The 20465-nt window shown below is 37.3% G+C and overlaps 1 pseudogene across 1 annotated transcript in view; it reads left to right on the forward strand.

The window, feature by feature from the left end:
- The first annotated feature begins 222 nt into the window (after positions 1-222).
- Positions 223-20465, forward strand: part of LOC104588317 (arogenate dehydratase/prephenate dehydratase 1, chloroplastic-like) — a 34358-nt pseudogene continuing 14115 nt past the window's right edge. The window contains exons 1-8 of the transcript XR_016080334.1: positions 223-697; positions 1716-1787; positions 1869-1961; positions 2040-2240; positions 4512-4711; positions 4797-11483; positions 11601-11668; positions 12344-12407. The product of XR_016080334.1 is annotated as an arogenate dehydratase/prephenate dehydratase 1, chloroplastic-like (transcript). The remainder of the gene's footprint in view (positions 698-1715; positions 1788-1868; positions 1962-2039; positions 2241-4511; positions 4712-4796; positions 11484-11600; positions 11669-12343; positions 12408-20465) is intronic.

Raw genomic sequence — 20465 nt, forward strand, 5'->3', positions numbered from 1 at the left:
ATTGAATACTGTGTGAACACAATCTCGTGAGGATTGAATCTGATCTCATGATCTTCACCATCGATTATAATATCAGAATAAATCTGGTTAAAGATTTCAAAAGATCGGACGGTTGTAGAGATCAAATTGAATTTAACTCTCGAATCTTAACAAAAAAGAAAAGGATAAATTGCTGAACCACTCTGTAGTCTGTAGTCCGCGCCAACTGCCAAGCGCGCGCCCGCATATCAAAATACCGACTTCACCAGACATTTGGTGCCTTGGTGGGTTCCACCAACTACTTTATTCCTCTCTCTCTCTCTCTGGAAACGCTGTTCTTTTGGGTACTTCTCATAAAAGCCTCTCTTCCCCGAGGCTCCCAAATGAAGTTGGTTTCTTGTTAAAGCTGCATTGAGGTATAGCAGCTGGTTTAATGGCTTTGAAGTCTGTTCCCGTTTGGGTTGCTCTGTTCCTCACATGGGCACCGGAGATTCGGGTTCTAGGCGTTGTGGGCTTACTCTCAGTTGCAAGAACGTGACTGAAATAGTCTGCAAATGGGATTTTAATAGTGTTTATGGGAGTTTATCAGCTCAGCGAGCGGCTAAACCTGTTGAGGATGAGAACCCGTCACCACCCGCAATTGAGTTCCAGCGGTTGATTGATCAGGAGGAGGATTCTGAATAAAGAAAATTGCATAAGGATTTGAACTCTTTACCAAGTCGGTTATGCTATTCCTATTTGTTTTTTTTTTTTCATGTTTTGTCATTATTGTTTTCTTTTTTTCAACGAAGAATGCTCTTAATTTTTGTGAATATTTAATTCAGTATGTATAAGGCACTACAATCCCAGATCTGAATTATAGTTCTTTCTTTCTTTCTTTCTTTCTTTTACTTTTTGGGTGAATTGTATGGTTGTAGTTGCATTATGAGATCTAAAATTAGATCGTTTTGGGCATAGAGAATGCAACTCCATTATCTCTGCCAATCCTATAAAAGGACAGTCAAAGGTAAGCAATCTAAGAAATCAGGATTTCAAAAGCTTCTAGTAGCAGCATAAGTTGGGAAGACTGTTATATTAATGGGTCTCTGAATTGGATAGGCATTGATGTCATAGTAGAAGTGGCATTGAATGGTTGTAGTTGTACCGAAAGAGTTTGTTGATAGAATTTTCTTTTCTAGTTAACCCCCTATGCCTTTTTCCTTTAACTGTTAAAAGGGTGGTTTCTTCTTAGTAATTTGGCCCCTTCGATGAAAATTTTATCATGTCATTAGCTAGTGGATATCCTTGGAGAAATCATGATGAGCTATGAAAAACTCACTCCATTTTCCACATGATATGCTAGAGAAGTGCTTTCCACTTACGCAACATATAGTGTCTAAACAAAGCTGAAATTAGAAGATTACATCTCAGTTTGCAAGTAGAAGATATAATTCACCAATAAGGAAGAAGCTAATATAAGTAGCCAGAAATCAAGTGGTTGAGTTGATTCTTAGTCTGGTTTGGTGAGGCTGTCTAAAGTAGGAGGTTCAATGTTCACTCATAACTTTAGAATTTCAGCAATATGATAGGGTTTTCTGTGTCAATTTGGAAAATATTTCTTCAATGCAATTATTTACAACGTTCTATTTTAAGTTACTGCAATGCACATCAAGTTTGTAAAAGGTCCCCCATTGTCTAATGGTCCTTTATCCTGACCTCTAAAATGTAATGGCCCTAATATTTTTTATAAATTGTAGGGCCATTATCCATAATTAACCGACCTTTCTACTTTCCCAAGTGATGGTTCAAAGGTGCACATTGCATATCAGGTAATTTCTAATATAACAATCACTTGAGCCTTGACAATTTTCATTTGGTTGTTCTTATATTGGGCTTATCAATTGATATAGGGGGTACCGGGTGCATTCAGTGAGGCAGCCGCTCTCAAAACATATCCTAAATGTGAGGCTGTTCCTTGTGATCAGCTCGAAGATGCATTCAAGGTTTAAGAAGATGGAATTTGTGACTAAATCAACCTAGCCATTATTACAGCCTTTATACTGAAGATTTCTGTTTAACAGGCAGTTGAACTATGGCTGGTTGATAAAGCAGTTCTTCCCATTGAGAATTCTCTGGGTGGAAGCATCCATCGTAATTATGATTTGCTCCTCCGGCATAGGCTGCACATTGTGGATGAGGTGCAGTTGGTTGTTGACCACTGCCTGTTGGGATTGCCAGCTGTGAGAAAGGAGGACCTAAAACGTGTCTTAAGCCATCCACAGGTTAGTTCTTTCGTTTGTTAAAAGAAGAAACCAATCAGTATTCACATGGTACAACATGTCTATATTCTCTACAAATTTTTGTAAATACATGGCTCAATACTATTGAGTTTGGGCTAACATTAAGCCACTCTTGTATGTAAAGAGTTCTTCCAATCAGATTATCCTAATAATCTACTTATGAGCTAAAACATGGGATGTAAGGAATAAGATAAACGGTTAGGGAGATTTTCCGGTTAGTAGACACTTTTTTAGGGTTGGGTCCTGTCTCTTTAATATTGATATTTGGTGGTTAAAAATGGTGAATCCATGTTCTGGTTCATGCATGAATCCACAAGGATACCTGAGCTCATCTTAGAAATTGAAAGACACTTGCTCAATGTGAGATTAACTTGAGCAAGTTGGGTGTTGTTAGAGAAAGTGTAGATGATACTGCAGGAGCTGCCCAGGTACAGATTTTGCTCTTGCATGTTATTTCAGCTTTGTAGAGTTATCATTGTAGTTGCTTTGGTATAATTGTGAAAACTTCGGTTCAGTTCATAGCATCAAGTGGCCTAAGAGATGCTGGATTTGTTGCAAGTGCTCGAGCTGCAGAAATTTATGGGTTTAACATTCTTGCAGAAAGATTCCAAGTATAGTTTTCGTTAGCCTTTTTAGCTCTGTTATTTTTATCTGCATATTCCTTGAAAAAGTGACTCTGGATTCATAAATACTTTCTGGCATGCCTTCTAATGTTCTGATACACTCCATGTCTTGTCAACCAACATTTACTTTTACCCTACAAGTCTGTGTTTGGAATTTTGGACTTGGTGACCCTAACTCAAAAAGGGGATGAGAGAGGTGTAAAATAAATGAATTGTGGAATGACTACCACCTTCTTTCTGATTTGAAAATCCTCTAAAATGGAAAAAGGGCTTTACTAAACCTGCTGCTCTATATTCACCTGACTCTTCTTTTAGGGACAAACATGAAATTCAGGAAATAGTGGATTCTTGATTCCTTTTCCATCCTACATTTCTACTTCAGCTTTCTGGTTAAAAGCAACCACTTCTTTGTGATTACTCATTTTCTATTTGAGAACACTTTAACAGTATGCATCATTAGTAGCCATGACTCCTTTAAGTGAAGCCACCAATTGAGCCCATTGGGCTAAGGCCCAGTTCCATGGAGGGTTCCTACTCTAGCCAGTGTTTCACAAGGTGCACACTTCCAATTAAGTATGTGTATTGAAGGAATCCATGTCAGAAGGTTGTTACACATGTATTAGATGGAAGGAGAGCTCCATAACTGAATGTAATTCAATTGTAAGCCTATACAAGGGCATAAGGCCAGACTGAAAGCCATTGAGGAATGGACAGTATTGAAATCTTATTCTCTCTCTCTCTCTCTCTCTCTCTCTTCCTCTCATTTTTCTCTCTCACTTTTCTGTTTCTGGAGGTGGATCCCCTCAAAGGAACTCTTAGTTAGGCAGCATTCCTAACATATATCATGCAAAATACTGGATATATGTAATACGCATTTTTTGTATTACCCATTTTACTTGCCATTTATGGTAAATTCTAATTATGTTTGACAACTTAGAAATGTTTACTTATATTGATTTTGTATTTCCTAAATATCAACAAATATTTTCATTGATTTTGTTGGCCCTCAGTGTTCTTACACTTGTCCTAATATCATTTTATTCATTAGTAATGATTAAAGAGTATCACTTTATCGCATGCGATGAGAACATAGCCTCCATGCTAACAAGTCTATGCAAGATTTGGATAAAAAAATAGAAACAACTGTCATTAGTAACTATCCTAAGTCGTGTGTCCCAAAATAGATTTGCTCTCCCAATCCCTTGCCTTGCTAAGTCATCTACTAAAGAGTTTGCTGATCTTGGTATAATAATCTATCATCCATCCAATGACTACTGCGGATCCCTCTCAAGAATCATTTGGTCCCATTCTGCTGCTCCTCTAACTGCAGTGCCCACTGCCCACATAAGAAGGGATTATCGATAGAACAGCCACCAAAGTTCATTAGAATCTTGCCATTTTCTGGTGATTATTATTCTTGAGTTATGTGCTGTTTATGTGGTGCAGGACTTGAAAACAAGTCCCATCCTCTAATGTATCATTTCAGACATTTCTGTTATGCTTATTATTTTTTAATGACCAAGATTTCCAGAGTTTTATTTTCTGAACCCATTGGCTATAGTGACTTGACTCAGGAAGAATTATTAGTAGTTTGCTATGGGCTGAGATTGGCTAAATCTTGATTTTACAGACCAAGTGGTAGAAGGGGATTTGAATGTAATTGTTGTGTGGCTCACGAGAAATTGGTCAAGCTCTTGGAAACGTAGATATGTTACAAGGGAAATTAGAATGAAAGCTGGGTGGAGTGTTTCATATAGCCTACAATTGGACTCTGATCAACCAATGACTCAGTTGATGGGTTAGCTAAGCAGAGAAACTGTTGAGCAATTGGTATGGGCTCTTCTTGGTCTATTTATGCTTCCTTTTATTTATTATTTATTGGTTTGTATTGGGCTAATGGTGGGACTTTGTGCAGTGGTTTGGTTGATCCATTGCAACCTGGGTGACCAAGGTTCAAATCTTCGAAACAACCTCTCTGTGGGGGTAATGCTGCATATATCTGTCCCTCCCAAGAGCCCGCATTGGTAGGAGCCTCATGCATTGGGCCGCCCCTTTTTTTTTGTTTTCGATTAGGCCTTAGGAGTAATGGGCCCAACTTTTTTTATTCCCTTTCTTTTATACTTCTAGATAATTCTGTAATTTATTTCACATTAAAATTAAGTTAATAAAATAGAAACAGGGGGATGGGGATCAAACAAATCAACTGATCACTCGAACCCTTTCTTCTTCCTCTATTGTCCTTCCCTTCTTACTCTGGGTTGATCCATTGCAACCTAGGTGATCATGGTTCAAATCTTGGAAATCCCACCTGCAATAATCTGAAAGAAAAGAAAAGAAAAGCAAGAGAGAAGAAGAAGATTGAAGGAGATGGAGGAGAGAGAAGTGATGGAGGGAGAAGATGGAAGAAAGGGAAGGAGAAGAGTAGTTTGTTCCTCTCTTCAGCCCCCTGACAATATATTTTATTCTCTAATTGTAAAGATGAGGACAATTACATGGTTACCTTAGTAGGGAAGCCAGCACTAAAGACAATAATAAAAGAAGGAAAAGCAGGCCCACTACTAACAAACATCAGTCATAAACATAACTTAAAGAGAAAAAGAAACTAAGGCCCATTCGACCCATCAGCACATAACTTAAGAAACATAAAGAAACTAAGGCCCATTCGGCACATCATCTCTACACTCCTCCTCAAGCTGAGCATAGATGTCAATCATGGCCAGCTTGCTTACACAGTGTTGTAGCTTCACCTTGGGAACACCTTTAGTCAAAACACCTACTAACTATTGCTTTAAGGCAATAGGAAGGAAAACTTATCCTGAAGCTACCATCTCTTATAAAATGCCAATCAACTTCAATATGCTTTGTCCTATCATGCTGAATTGGGTTGTGAGGTATGTTGATCGCAGCCTGGTTATCATAGTAAAGCATTGAGGGCTTATCATGTGAAATACCCATCTTCTCCAAAAGTGATTTGAGCCATAACAACTCTGAAACACCATGTTCCATTGCCCTGTACTCTGCCTCAACTGAAGATCTGGCTACTACTGATTGTTTCTTACTTCTCCAGGAGACAATGTTCCTTGCAACCAAGGCACAGTAACCAAATGTAGTTCTCCTATCATCAATACTACCAGCCTAGTCAGCATCTGTGTTAGCCTCTAGCTTCATATGTCCATGCTTAGAGAAGAGGATACCCTTTCCCGGAGTTCCCTTCAAATAACACAAAACCCATTATGTAGTAACCATATGTGTGTCTTTGGGGGCATGCATAAATTGACTAATCAAACTAACAACATATGAGATATCTGGTCATGTCATGCAAAGGTATAGCAACTTCCCCAAAAATCTCTAGAACACTCCCCTGTCTGTTGAAAAGCTCACCATCATTAGCTAAGAGTTTGTGGTTAGCATCAATAGGTGTAGAGGCGGGTTTGGCACCAATTTTCCTAGTCTCCGTGAGAAGATCGAACACATACTTCCGTTGGAAGATGAAGATGCCATCTTTAGACCTAGTAATCGAAATCTCTCCTTGTAACTACAATATCATCAACATAAACAATGAGGAAGGTAACCTGATTGCCTTTCCTCTTTACAAGCAAAGTATGGTCTGATTGTGTCTATATATAGCCAAACCCAACAAGTGCAGCTCTAAATCTATCAAACCAAACTCACGGGGATTGCTTGAGGCCATAAAGAGATTTCTTCGACTTGCATACCTTGCACTGCATTTCCTTACCATACATACTTGGGGGAAGTGACATGTAAGCCTCTTAAGTCAAATCTCCATTTAAGAAAGCATTCTTAACATCAAACTGATATAATGGCTAGTCATAACTCATTGCCAAGGACAACGAAACTCTCACTATGGTCATTTTTGCATTTGGTAAGAAAGTTTTCATATAATCAACTCCATATACTTGAGTATACCCCTTAGAGCTACTAGCCAAGCCTTATACCTCTCAATGGTGCCATCAACATGATACTTGATTGTGAACACCCACTTACATCCCACTAGTTCCTTCCCATGAGGCAAATCCACAATATCCCATGTATTATTTTTACAAAGTGCTTCTATTTCACTTCTCATAGCCTTCCTCCATTATAGCTTAGATGATGCCTTTGTAACTAACTTGGGTATAGGCTAAGAAGAAATGGAGGCTAAGAAGGAATAATAAGATGGGAATGACAAGCTGTAAGACAGGTGTTTGGAAATACAATGTGTTGTACATTTCCTCTTACCTTTTCTCACAGCAATAAGTAGGTAGTTGTCATAATTGCATCACCCTAAAATCTCACTGGAACATGGGAGGCAAAAAAGATGCTCCTAGCTACTTCAACAACATGTTGGTTCTTTCTCTCTACCACCCCATTCTGTTCTAGAGTGTAAGGACAAGAACTCTGATGTATAACCCTAAACTTCTCAAAGTATGAAATAAGATCCTTTTCAAAATATTCCTTAGAATTATCTGATCGGAATATCTTGATATAGGTATCAAATTGGGTAAGTACAAATTCATAAAACTACTTCACAAGCTTGGGTACTTCAGCACAGGAACACATAAGGTAAAGCTAGGTGTAATGAGACAAGTCATCAATAAAAAAAATAAAATATTTATAACCACTCATGCAAGGTAAATGGTATGGACCCCACTTATCAGAGTGAACAATATGAAAAGGAACTGTAGATCTTTTATTACTTGTAGAATAAGAACTTCCACAATGCTTTGATAACTCGTGTGACTCGCAATGTAAACTTGACACTTTAGGTAAATAAAGCCAAAAAGGAAAGGCTCAACGAAGAAAAACAAATATGGCCCAAATGATAATGACAAAACATAATACAATTGATCGACTCTAACACATTTAAACAAAAAGATGCTTTTGGAGGTGATACTTGACTCTGTCCAGGCATGTCCAATACATATATCCCATTTGCCTCATGACCACTCCCAATCACCTTTTGAGATTCTATGTCCTGAAAAACACAGTAAGAAGGGAAAAAGGTCACACTGCAATTCAAGGGTTTTGTCAAATTACTAACTGAAAGCAAATTAGTGTTTAGTTTAGGAACATGAAGGACGGTGGATAAGGTGAGAGTATTCGAAGCTCTGATGTCTCCCTTGCTAGAGATAGGAGCAAGAGAACTATTAGCAAGGGAGATCTTATCTCGGCCAAATAAAAGTTGGTAGGTGGAAAATAAGTGGAACACACTAGTCATATGGTCAGAGGCACCCTACCTCTCATAGGTAGGTGGAAAATAAAAGTTGGTAGGTGGAAAATAAGTGGAACACCCTACCTCTCATAGGTAGGGTCATCCTCCACAGGTTTCTCCTTGGACCTAGTGATGTACCCCCATTTCCCTCTATTAAAAACATAAATCTTTATAGAATAAGACCAAGCCAAGAAATTAGTTCCATCCAACTTTAATGATGTTATTGCCCCTAATAGAGTCTCCACAGATCCTTTGGATCAAATCCGAAATCTATGGAGAGTTTCATCTCACCTCCAGTTCGCTTCATTGACCGAATGGAGACAAATCAAAAATCAAAATAGGGTATTACTAGTCAAGACTTACTGTCCTAAGTCCAAAGTTTCTCTTCAAGCAACCAAATCAGGGTTTTCACCGGACCTAGCAAAATGGGAGAAAGGGAGAAAGTCTAGCTGCTCCTACTAGAAGCCACAAAAACCTATCCAACTTGTATTGATCTTAATGATGATAAAAAATATTCTATTTTATCCCCAAGCGCCACTTCTAGATTGTCTCTATACCTCGTAACCAGAAAACTCTTCAGTTAGGTAGGATTTTCGGGAAACTCTCCAAGAACCTGCTTTGTGCCTCAAATCAGCACTGAAATATCTCCAAAATCCTCCTCTAACTGGATTGAACACTTGCTAATCAATTAACAAATCAACTCTCCATACAACCTATGTATGGGATTAAGGAGAAGAGAAGAGAAGGTTGGATTGCTTCTCTGATACCAAGTTGAAAATCCCACCTGCAATAATCTGAAATAAAAGAAAAGAAAAACAAGAGAGAAGAATAAGATTGAAGGAGATGGAGGAGGAAGTGATAGAGGAAGAAGATGGAAGAAAGGGAAGGATAAGAGAGAGTAGTTCGATCCTCTCTTCAACCCCCCAACAATATCTTTTATTCTCTAATTGTAAAGATGAGGACAATTACATGGTTACCCTTAGTAGGGCGGCCAGCACTAAAGACAATAATAAAAGAGGGAAAACAGGCCCATAACTAAGGCTCACTACTAGCAAGCATCAGCCATAAACATAACATAAAGAGAAAAAGAAACTAAGGCCCTTTCGGCCCATCATCTCTACACTTACCTTCTTCCTCTTTGGTTGGGTTGATCTATTGCAACCTAGGTGACCAGGGTTCAAATCTTGGAAACAGCTTCTATGTGTATCTGCAGGGGTAAGGCTGCATACATCTGTCCCTCCCCAGAGCCCTCATTGGCGGGAGCCTCGTGTACTGGGCTGCCCTTTTCTTGGTTTCTATTGGGCCTAACTTTTTTTTATGTCCTTTCTTTTATACTTCTGGGTAATTCTGCAATTTATTTCACATTAAAATTAAGTTAAGAAAATAGAAACATGGGGGTGGGGATCGAACAGATCAACCAATCACTCTATGTTTACTTCTCTTTTTTACTGTTATACTAAACTTTTTTTCTTCTTTGAACCTGTTTTACTTTTTGGTATCAGAGCAGGCCCTTTTTCTCTACTTTTTGATTTCATACATTCTTTGATCAGCGGTGTGTATGGAAAGTTAAGTTTCTGATCGTTCCTATAATTGTCACCTAGTTGGAGAGAGGTTTTGGAGACCATAAATTGAAAATTTTGAAACACAGGAAGGTCTCTTGAAGTTTTCAATACAAAACCTAGGCTGACTAGAGAGACCTTCCTTTGATATCAAAACACCTTCGGAATATTGTGGAAGTGTCTAGTAGGAGTGGCTTCTTGTTCAGAGATTCTCCTGGGTTGCAGGGTTGGTGGAACCCTAGTTCTGTTACTTCATGTTGGCTGAAGGTTAGTTGTTTTGTGTTTGTTATATCCTTTTTCAAAGACTTCCCATTGAAGTTTTGGATCAATGGAGCAATCTGAGGCTGAACTGAAACAATCAGCAGAGTCTGGTCTTGGTCAAGTAGTGTTTGTTGACAATTTCTTTAACCTAATAACTGTTGTTCGACTAGATGGTAAAAATTATCTTGAATGGTCATAGTCTATACACATCTATGTTTATAGTAGAGAGAAGTGGGATTACTTGACAAGTAGTACAAAGAAACCTGGGATGACTGATCCAGCCTATGATAAGTGGATGTAGGAGAATTACATTATAATTGTTGGCTTGTGAATTCCATGCTGCCACACATTAGCAAGCACCATTTCGGGATGGATACCACTAAGGAAGTATGGGATTGTGTTACAAATACCTATTCCCAAAATGCTTTACTTACTATTAGAAAGTTATGGCTCTTTTTGCCTCATCTGGCCTCAGTGAGGTTTATGCAAATTTTCACAGTTCGTTATTTGAAGGAAAATTAAAGTGCACGTCACTAGAGTTGGTCACAATTCAACCATTATTTATATTCCATCCCACATAAAACTCTACATAATTTAAATTGTAAATCTCATTAAATTACAACCATAGATCTTTCATCCAAGTTGGCTCTTATGACTTGTCAGATGACAGATGACACTCCCTGGTGCGAATTTCAAAATCCAAAACGTGCATACATATTGCTTTTAGGGTTAAGCATGGCAAAGCTACGGATGCTTATCAAGAAAATTGATTATTGAAAACTCTTGAACATCAAAGATAGTTTTACAATGTTTGAAGTTTCATCATATTAAGTGTCATATTCCCCAAATATATACTGACTAATATAGATGGCTAATAAAAATCTGCTCAAGTAATATATAAAGCATATTGCTAATGAATATAGGGGCCATTGCTTAGCGTGATGGTAAAATCTTGATTTGGCAAATATGAGAACATACATTCATGCCCGAGAGTGGCCACTTTATGCAAAAAAGTGTCGAAGTTTAGGACCGTATCCAGTCTACCTCTCCCAAGACCCCAGGTAGCTGAATTGGGTAATGGCCTTTATATTGCTAATGAATATATAAATAGAAAATGAAAATATTGATTATGGTTTCTTCTAATGATTGCTGTTATATGGAACTTGTTTTGGTTGTATATTTTTGATACACCACTTCCAATTTTTATGGAGTGTCTTTTCATGTGGATCTTTTGTTTTCTGAAGAATATTTACATGGTTGTTGTTGTTGTTGTTGTTTCTTATGAATGCAACTTGACTTGCTTTGGTACCATGTGATCGAGCAGGATGATTCCGACAATATTACTCGTTTTCTGATACTTTCAAGGGATCCTATAATTCCCAAAACTGACAGGCCCTTTAAGGTGGAGCTATTTCTATTGCCATATCATCTTATTGTACTTTTGGTCTAACCTTTCAAACCAATTGCAATTTTTCTTCAGACAAGCATTGTTTTCACCTTAGAAGAAGGCCCTGGGCTAATGTTTAAAGCCTTGGCTGTTTTTTCTTTGAGGGGCATAAATTTAACAAAGGTACCTTCCAACTGAATTTGATTTTTTAATTTTTTTGATAGGTTCTAAATTTGACTTTTTTTTATTATCATTTTATATCTCAATGATTACTACCTTTTGTCTTTTTCAAAAATTAAGATTGAAAGCCAACCACAGAGAAAGCACCCACTGAGGGTTGTTGATGACTCTAACAATGGGATTGCTAAGTGAGTATCGTTCTACTTTTAGATTAGGAATTTAATGTTTTATTGTTTATTGGCACTATACAAGTCAATCATGCCCTCTGGTTAGTAGAACTCAGCATTACGATATGAGTGATTCTTAAATAAATAATTGAGAAAAAAGTACTAGATAGAAACATAAAAAAGTAACTGGTTTTTACAACAACTGTAAATCAATTTTTATATGGGATCGAAAGTGATTGCTATTTTACTTATGTTTCCTGCCCAAAACTTTAATACCACTCAGATATCTGAATAACAACCTTATGGCTGGAAAACCATCTCTCACATAATTAGATGGTGCTATTTAGGTGACACATATATAACATATGTATGACAGCATTTAGTTTTATGTGGAGGATATGGCAAGCATTTGTCGATTATATGCATTGGTTATTTTACTGAATCACTGTAGAAAGTTCATATCATCCTTCAATTTGTACTATTTAAAGTGATACTATTCAATGCCAATCTATCTATTTGCTACTTAGGTCTTTTTTTTTTTATGTTCAAAATGTTGGTAATATCTTTATCATTCTCTCTTTGTAATTTTCCCATGTATAATTTTGGAAAAAAACAACTCCTACAAGATTTACAAGAAGTTAATCTTTCTAATTTAGATGTGATCCTCCATGATAAATGTCTCATTTCTGCTGACAGGTATTTTGATTTTGAAGCTTCTATGGCAGAACCTCGTGCACAAAAGGCTTTGGAGCATCTACAGGTACATGCTTTGTTTTCTATTATGATGGGCCTTCTAACATTCACCATTTTGGGGAATTAACATGACATTAACTGAACATTTTTTCCACCTAATTTAATTCATTTTTCTTAAGCTATTCCTATTTAGATGGTAATATACAATTTATAATGGGCAAACATATAAAGAGAAAAGTGCTTACTAATTTTCTCTGATAAGTACCCTTCTAAGATATATCACATTGGGTACGTCATCTTTCAAACTGTTTACTACTTTATTTTCTATCAAATATGCCAGATATAGTTGTAAATAAAAAGGAAGTTTTATTAACATTCGTTAGAGCAAATATGGTCAGTCCTTTAAAAGACATGCTTAGGTTCACAGGTGAGGTTCATTCCACATCTCACCTCAACTCAGGTGTCCTTGACTAGTGATTCATTCTTAGTTGAACATTTTTTTATGGAGATGACTGCATTGCCATCTCCATGTTCATATTCAGCCATTTTTCTTGACCTGATGGAATTCATAACGGCACAATTGGGTCCCCCATCGTTGCATTTACCGTCTTTTGATTCTTTCTGTTTCTCATGGTTGTCAAATGGGAGTTTAAAGGCAACTGCTCTTTGAGTACATTTTTGCCTCATCTGAAATGTTTGAAGGAAGCAAGACTAGGTGGCGTTTGATAAAACTGAAATCTGAAATCTGAAAAGTTAAAAAGATATTAAAAGTGTCTGAAATCTGAAAAGAGGCATTGATACTTTTCTACTTTTTAGAGGCTCTGAATACTTAACTTTGTTTGTGTTGGACCAAACCTTTAACATCTGAAATTCCCTGATTTTACTATTTTACCCCTAGAATAGACTATTTGGTAAATTTTAGCTCAATTTGTACTATTTCATATGAAATAATTTATCAAATTCAAAATAATATTGAAATAATATGAATAAAAAATAAAAAATTAATAAATAATAAAAAATACAATTAAAATTATTAAAAATAATTGGTGACTAATAAAAAATATTAAAGTAATACTTAATAAAAATAATTAATAATTAAAAATAACATAATTAAAAAAAAATTAATGACTAAAAATATATACATAATTAATACTTAATAAAAATTAAAATAATTATGTAATAAAAAATTAATAATTAATAATTTACACATAAAAATTAAAATAATTTTAAAAAATTGATAAAAAATAATAATTAATAATTAAAATTAATAAAGATAACGAATGGCTAATAAAAATTACTAATTAACACAATTAAAATTAACAAAAAAAACTAATGACTAATAAAAATAATAAATTATAAATAATTAACAATTGACCCGAAGCTGCATGGATCCTAATTACAAGAATCCAAATGGTTAGGTCTCAAGAAAATGAACTTTCTTGACTATCAAAAACTGGTGATTTGAAACTTCTAGGCGAAACTTTTCCCCCTTTCCTTGTATTTTCTGCACCTTTTTTTGGTATTATCTGATCCTTTCTTTTATATGTTCTGAGGTCACACAGTGTATTTAAACTTTTTCTTGATTTGGGTGTCTCTGAAACTATAAAATACATGCCTGGACCAATGGAGATAACATCAAAGTCATCCTCTTAGAGCTCAGACGTCCACTCAGTGCAAACAAACGAGTCCGATGGTGATGGCAATTACTGATGACAACAGTGAGACAAAAACTGGCTCTTTATTATATTTGATTATACAATGGAGACTATTACAACAAACATGCTCTCAAACCAGCGCAAACTAAGTGGACAAACAAAATCAATCTCAAACTCCCTTCCCTATTTTTAGTACACAAAATTCTAAGGGGAAAGAAAACAAAAACAAAATAGAAACCATTTATCCCAATAACTTTTCTAGAATTTGGAACATGTCCACGACTGTTGTCCTCATCCCTCTGCAACCTGTGTTCAGGCACGTTGAAGTTGAACCATTTCTCAGAGAAGAGATTTCTTTAACAGATCTATCAGAAAGAGAGGTCAAAAAACTTGTCCATCATCAAGGCACATTCATCAGCGCACCGTAACTTCTGAATTCCCTTCCCTGCAGACATTCATTGAAATTTTGTTATCCAATATTGTTTTTAGCTGACAGAGTGAACTGAAACATTTCTTGATCGGTTTCATACATGAATGGACATAGCAATCTACCACATCTTTTGTGGTCTTCAGAAGCTGGTGTTTATAGTAGATGAGAATATGTAATGAATTGAACTGAGGGTCCGTTTGATTCACAGCCAGAATTGGAATCAAGAATCAGAATCAAAATCTTTTGGAATATGAATTGGAATGGTCTATTCCCATAGTCTGTTTGGTTCAAGTCCTCTGGCAAGATTCCTACGTGGCCAATTCTTGATGAATAGGTCAATTTTGAGTAGCTTTTGAGGTGGTTATGAGAAGGATAGGTGGTTCCATACAAAAGGAAAATAGAAATGAATGGGTAGACTTTGGTTTTGCAGCATGATGGGCTTTGAGTAATTGCAGGCCAATTCTTGATGAATAGGTCAATTTTGAGTAGCTTCTGAGGTGGTTATGAGAAGGATAGGTGGTTCCATATAGAAGGAAAATAGAAATGAATGGGTAGACTTTGGTTTTGCAGCATGATGGGCATTGAGTAATTTCATGGGCCTAAGCAATGAAACCAAAAGAGAAATGAAATTGAACAGAGGAAGTAGAGGATAAAGAGGAAGTAGAAAAAGAAATGAAAACAAAGATGACAAATTTATGGTTTGTCATCTTCTAATGGGGAATGGGTTATGCCAGAAATCAGAACACAGGAATGATTAAAACCTTTTGGAGAACATTGTGATTATGAAAAGGAGCTATTTAAAACTTGAATCTTGTATCTCAAAATTATAAACTTGAATGATTGATGCCCATCTCCACCTCAAATTGCCCAATTTTTCAGTGAAAGGTCTTAGCAAATCAAGTAATATTATAAATTCATCCAACAACCAAAAGCAGGAGAGAAAAATAAAAATAAAATAGAAAAACTGTTCTTCCCTCTTTTTGCAAAAAATCTGGAACTTTCTTTATGAATAAAAATCCTTGAAGTTCTGAAATAAACTCATTGATGGATATTCAAGCTAATAAAGATGGGATGAACATAAATTGCTATCTCACCACAATTTTATCAATTCGTGCATCAGAAAATCTCAACATGAAGTACATTTTTTCTAATATATATATATATATTCCTTTTTATTCCTTGCCCTTTTCTCATCAGTGTGATGCTCATACGGTATATGTTCCAAAGAATGTAAATATGTTCTAAACTGGTAGAGATATCAGAAGGATTCAATCTTTTTTTTTTTTTTTTGGTAGAGGTTCTCCGTAGAATAGACATTCATTTCCAAAGGAGAAGACTACACAACAAAAAGAAAATAGCAGCAATAAAAGAAGAGAAGAAGAAAAACAAAACCTAAATTAAAGATTAGAGAAGGGGGCAACTGAGTCTAACACCCCTGCTGGGGGAAGTTGGATGGTGGGAAGATCCCTCAGGGCAAAGGGAGCCAGCCACCTTGGTAGCGCTTCAGAAAATAGAAACCTACTGTTCAAGTGACGCTTAGTTGTGTCATGAGCAGCCTCATTCACAATCCTAGTAGTCCAACTAAAGCTAACCACAAATGAACTAAAGAACATTACAATCAAAAGGCTGCATTTCCAAAAAACGCAGATAAGCAAAAAAAAAAAAGAAAAAAAGAACAAACCAAAGTAAAACAAATACAGAGCAAATCCTGGTTAAAAGTTCATTAGGATGCTTGATGAAACAACAAAGAAAATGGAGAAAAATCCAAAATAAAATAAACGCAGATAACAAATGTTAGACAGTTTTGTATGCCCTTAGCTTCAATTTGATTTGATGTACTTTTGTTATTTAGTGGAAATAAATAAAGTGCATGTTTGATTCATGTTGTTTGGTTTAATTCTGTACAAAACCCTAAAACTGGACTTTTATAGAGATTCGTACTAGTTTTAAATGTTCACAGCCGTTGGATAAGTTTGGGGAGATTTATCCTGCGAAAGCTGATACTGGTGTGCCACCAAGTGTTGTGATGGCCTGTCTCGGCCACCAGGGTGAGACCCAAGGCACATGCAGTATGGGATTATTCGAATCCTTGAACCGGACCAGATTTCCAGTATTGCCCTGGACCTTGGAGGTAGATGGGCAAAACTGGAAAATTACACCTGACCCCTAGACTCGATTATGACACTTCACTAGGTGTCGGATCGGGCTGTCTTTGATATGCCAATCAGTGAGATCCTTAGATGGAGATCAAAACCTGGGTATGTTGGAATAGTCTGAGAATTCATCTGAGTGGGTGATCATAGTGACAAGATCAGCCCCTTTGTCGGACAAAGGGTAATGATCGAGAATGCACTTTCTCTGATGGAAACCAAACTACCGGCAGTAGATTTCAATCGTTGGAATTTTGTTTTGCAAAATTAATATATATATATATATATATATATGTGTGTGTGTGTGTGTGTGTGTGTGTATGGTTTCGAAATGTTTGCAAATGGTTTTAATTCCCGGGATCCAAGTGAGTGGAGAGTGCGGCACTGTTCCTTGCAGCCGAGGGAGAAGTCCTCTCTTGTCGGGCAGTGCTTGATCATTAAGGGCTGAGAGGTTAAGTGTAAGACCATTTAGGATAGTACCTGATGGGCTAATCTTGCACTTGCCCACAGTCCCTGGGTTTTTATAAGATGGCTTGGCCCAGGGACCACTTAATGTAAGTGTTGGGCCCATAGGGTCCATGTGATGGGCTCAGGGGTTCATTGAGCTTTTCAGTGAATTCGGTTGGGCCTTGTAATAAAGGCTGGGCCGAACCCATGTGACTGGTGTGTAGATCAATGTTTGGGTCCCACGCCATACAAAGAAGCCCAACTGGGCAGCATATTGGAAACAAATTAAGCACTGAACACTTAATAGGCCAAAAACCCATCTATGGGGCAGATCTGAGATTATGTTAGCAAAAGGATAGGGCCTTTTAACCTTATCCATTATGGGAGACCAAATTCAAATCAAATTTGAATCTGGTAACCTCCTGATAAGAATAGGAGTAAGCTAACTTAATCTGCATATAGGATTAAGATAATCCTCCATCCAAATACTGATTTGGATTGGGATAACTCCTAATTAGGAGGTTTCTTAATCAAGAATAAATGAGGAAAAACCCTAAGAGAGAAAATCATCAGATTTCGAACCAAAGGGTTTCAGAGAAAACAAGAAAGCTTCCTGCGAATAGAGATTAGATCTCATTCATACTCCAGAGAGAAGAGAAGCAATTTAGCTGTCTTCGTCCTTGGAGTTCTCCAGCCGCCACCGCCATTGCTTCTTACAAGATTCAATCTTTGTAGAAGAAAGAAGTCAAAAAACCAGTTCTTGACATCAGTCTTGCAGAAAAGACTGAAAAAGATTCGGTGTTTAGAGTTTCCAGAGGATTCTTGCGAAGGATCTAGTGTGTAGGACACACTCTACTGGTTCCGTTCCACCCACAGCTGTGTCATCTTCAGCAGGAGCGGATCTTGGTTTCTTCTTTGGGCGTGAACACCAACTTTGGGAGATACTGCTTCTCCAGATCAGGTATATTCCTCCCTTTTGCTTTTTGGTTCAGATCTGGTTCGATTATGGTTCAAGTAGGATCCTTAAATATAGTATTCTAAATTTAGGGAATATGATTCCCAGTTGGAAGAAGGTAGGAAAATTTTTGAAATACGCCCACCCATTCCGCAACCTTATTGGCGTCCATTAGATGGGTCCTACCATTCTTTCAGTGGTATCAGAGCCACAGGTTCGAATCTTGAACCAAAAGAAAATCAAATCTGACCCTGCGCAGATGGATAGAAGATGTTCTGCCAAGATTTGCGCAGATTGCTTTCTTTTTTTTTCAAGAAATGATTTCTTGTTAAGGGCGATTTATCTGAAATTAATTTTTGTTAAATCCAAAATTTATTTAGAATTGTTCTTTATTTATTTTGATTTAATGGACTGTTCGAACCTGGAGATCGCGGTGCAGATTTGGCGCAGATGGTTTGCACACCCTTTTTCATTTATTTTATTCAATTTGGTTTGTAAATAATTTTTTTTTTATTTTCTAGACTAAATGTATAGGATTTGATCAAGAATGTAATTAATTAATAGAAATAGGATTTCTGTTATTTATTTTCTTGATTAAAGAAGGAAGATGGCGGCGCTGGAGATTTGCAGATGGAGAAATCACTTCCTGCGATTTGCAGTTTGTGAAACTGCAACATTAGTGATTAACCTCTATTTTGCAGGTGGTGCGAACAATCAATAGTTGATTTGTGATTGTTTAAAATCAAGATTATTAATTTCAGATCTTTCATGAATTAATTCTTGAATTGAAAATCAGTTTTGGACCTTTTCGAACTAGATTGGACCAAAACTATTTGAACCGAATCTTGGGTTCAAAGGGGACTGTTTTTCAGTCCATCTTTCTCACACTTGCTGCTCCAAATCTGATGTTCAATTACAATGATTAATTCGACCCACCTGTAAAGCCCAGTTTTAAATGGTTAAAACTGCAATAGCCCACTATTGTGAGAAAATTTGTATGGGCCGAACTGCTAACTGCGATTCAGCCCATATACCTAGTCGACATTAATTGTTAATGTTAGGATTTTAAATGGGCTATTAAAATGGGTTTTACAGCAGTTGATTGATTGGATCAATTCCTCCTTTACATGTGATGATTGGATGTTTGATGTGCTGCGACCATGGGCCACAAGCACTTGGCCCATGAAGACTCCTTAGTGGCTCTTGCGCACATCATTGCCATGGTGTCCCTTAAGGTCATTGGATGACCCCTCCTTGCTTGGTGGGCTCCACAACCCTAAAAAGGGATGCGTACGGAACCCCTAGCCGATTAAGGCCCACCAGAAATCTGACTTTATGAAAGTCAGTGGGAGCCACTCTGGTTTGACCTAAATTAGAACTAGGGTGTAATCTTGTTCCCTCCAACAAATATGAGTGCATGTGATAGGGAGATCCATATGATGGACTCTCTAAAGGCCTTCTGTTATTAGCACAATGATGGGTCCTTCAGTAATGAGGAAATGCACCATAAAATTGAGCTATCCATTTGCTGATGGATCTGTCAGAGTGTATCATAAGATGATAGGGGCGTCATAGACCGATGTGGGAGGGGCTTCACCAGAAAATGGGAACTCTCTCACGGTACCTTGGCGTAACCTGAATATGATGGGTAAGCACTCACTCGACAGAAAGGTTTACCTGAAAACGGCTCTGAACCTTGTCTGACAGAGGCCAAAGGGAAACTCATTTGATGAGTGAATATGATCCGTCACAGAAAGGTGGTGGGGTTATGCAGATGAAACAGTTGGCTTCACGCACCCCATGTGATTTCCCACATTTCCAGAGACATTTCGTCGTCTCCGTCACTGAGAAAGGAGGGAAATCTCAGAAATGTACAAATGGGAATGGAACATAGATTAAAAACCATATCTATGTAAGTAACATGAATCAAACTAAGGTTGTGGACTAACGTCTTTGCTGTTTTATCAGAAAATGGCAAACGGTCAATTCGCAAAGTTACTAGACGATAACAAGCTTAAGAGCCCAAACTATGTCGAATGGTACAAAAATCTTATGCTGGTCCTAACTTCCGAAAAGTTAGATAAGGTGGTGAAAAATACTGCCCCGGAGCGTCCAGGTGATAGGGCTTCTGAGGCCCGTAGGAGGGACTACCAAGATTGGGAGGATAAGAACTCCCTAGTCTGTTGCTTTGTCATTGCCTCACTGGACAACTCAATACAGAGGCAGTTCGATCAGATCGAACTAGCCAATGACATATTGGACAGTCTAAAGACAATGTATGAAGAGCAGAACCGTTCTATTTGACAGAAAGTCCTGAAATTGATCATGACCGCGCAGATGTCCAAGGGGCAAAAAGTTCATGACCATTGTCTTCGGATGATGGGCTACATTAACGAACTAGAAGCTCTTGGATCCTGGCTAGATCTTGGCATGCAAGTGGATGCCATCCTGAATTCTTTGCCCTCTTCCTTCAATGCGTTCACAATGA

This window comes from Nelumbo nucifera, chromosome 1 (assembly GCF_055504915.1).
Source record: "Nelumbo nucifera cultivar China Antique chromosome 1, China Antique-T2T, whole genome shotgun sequence".
NCBI classification, from domain to species: Eukaryota; Viridiplantae; Streptophyta; class Magnoliopsida; order Proteales; family Nelumbonaceae; genus Nelumbo; species Nelumbo nucifera.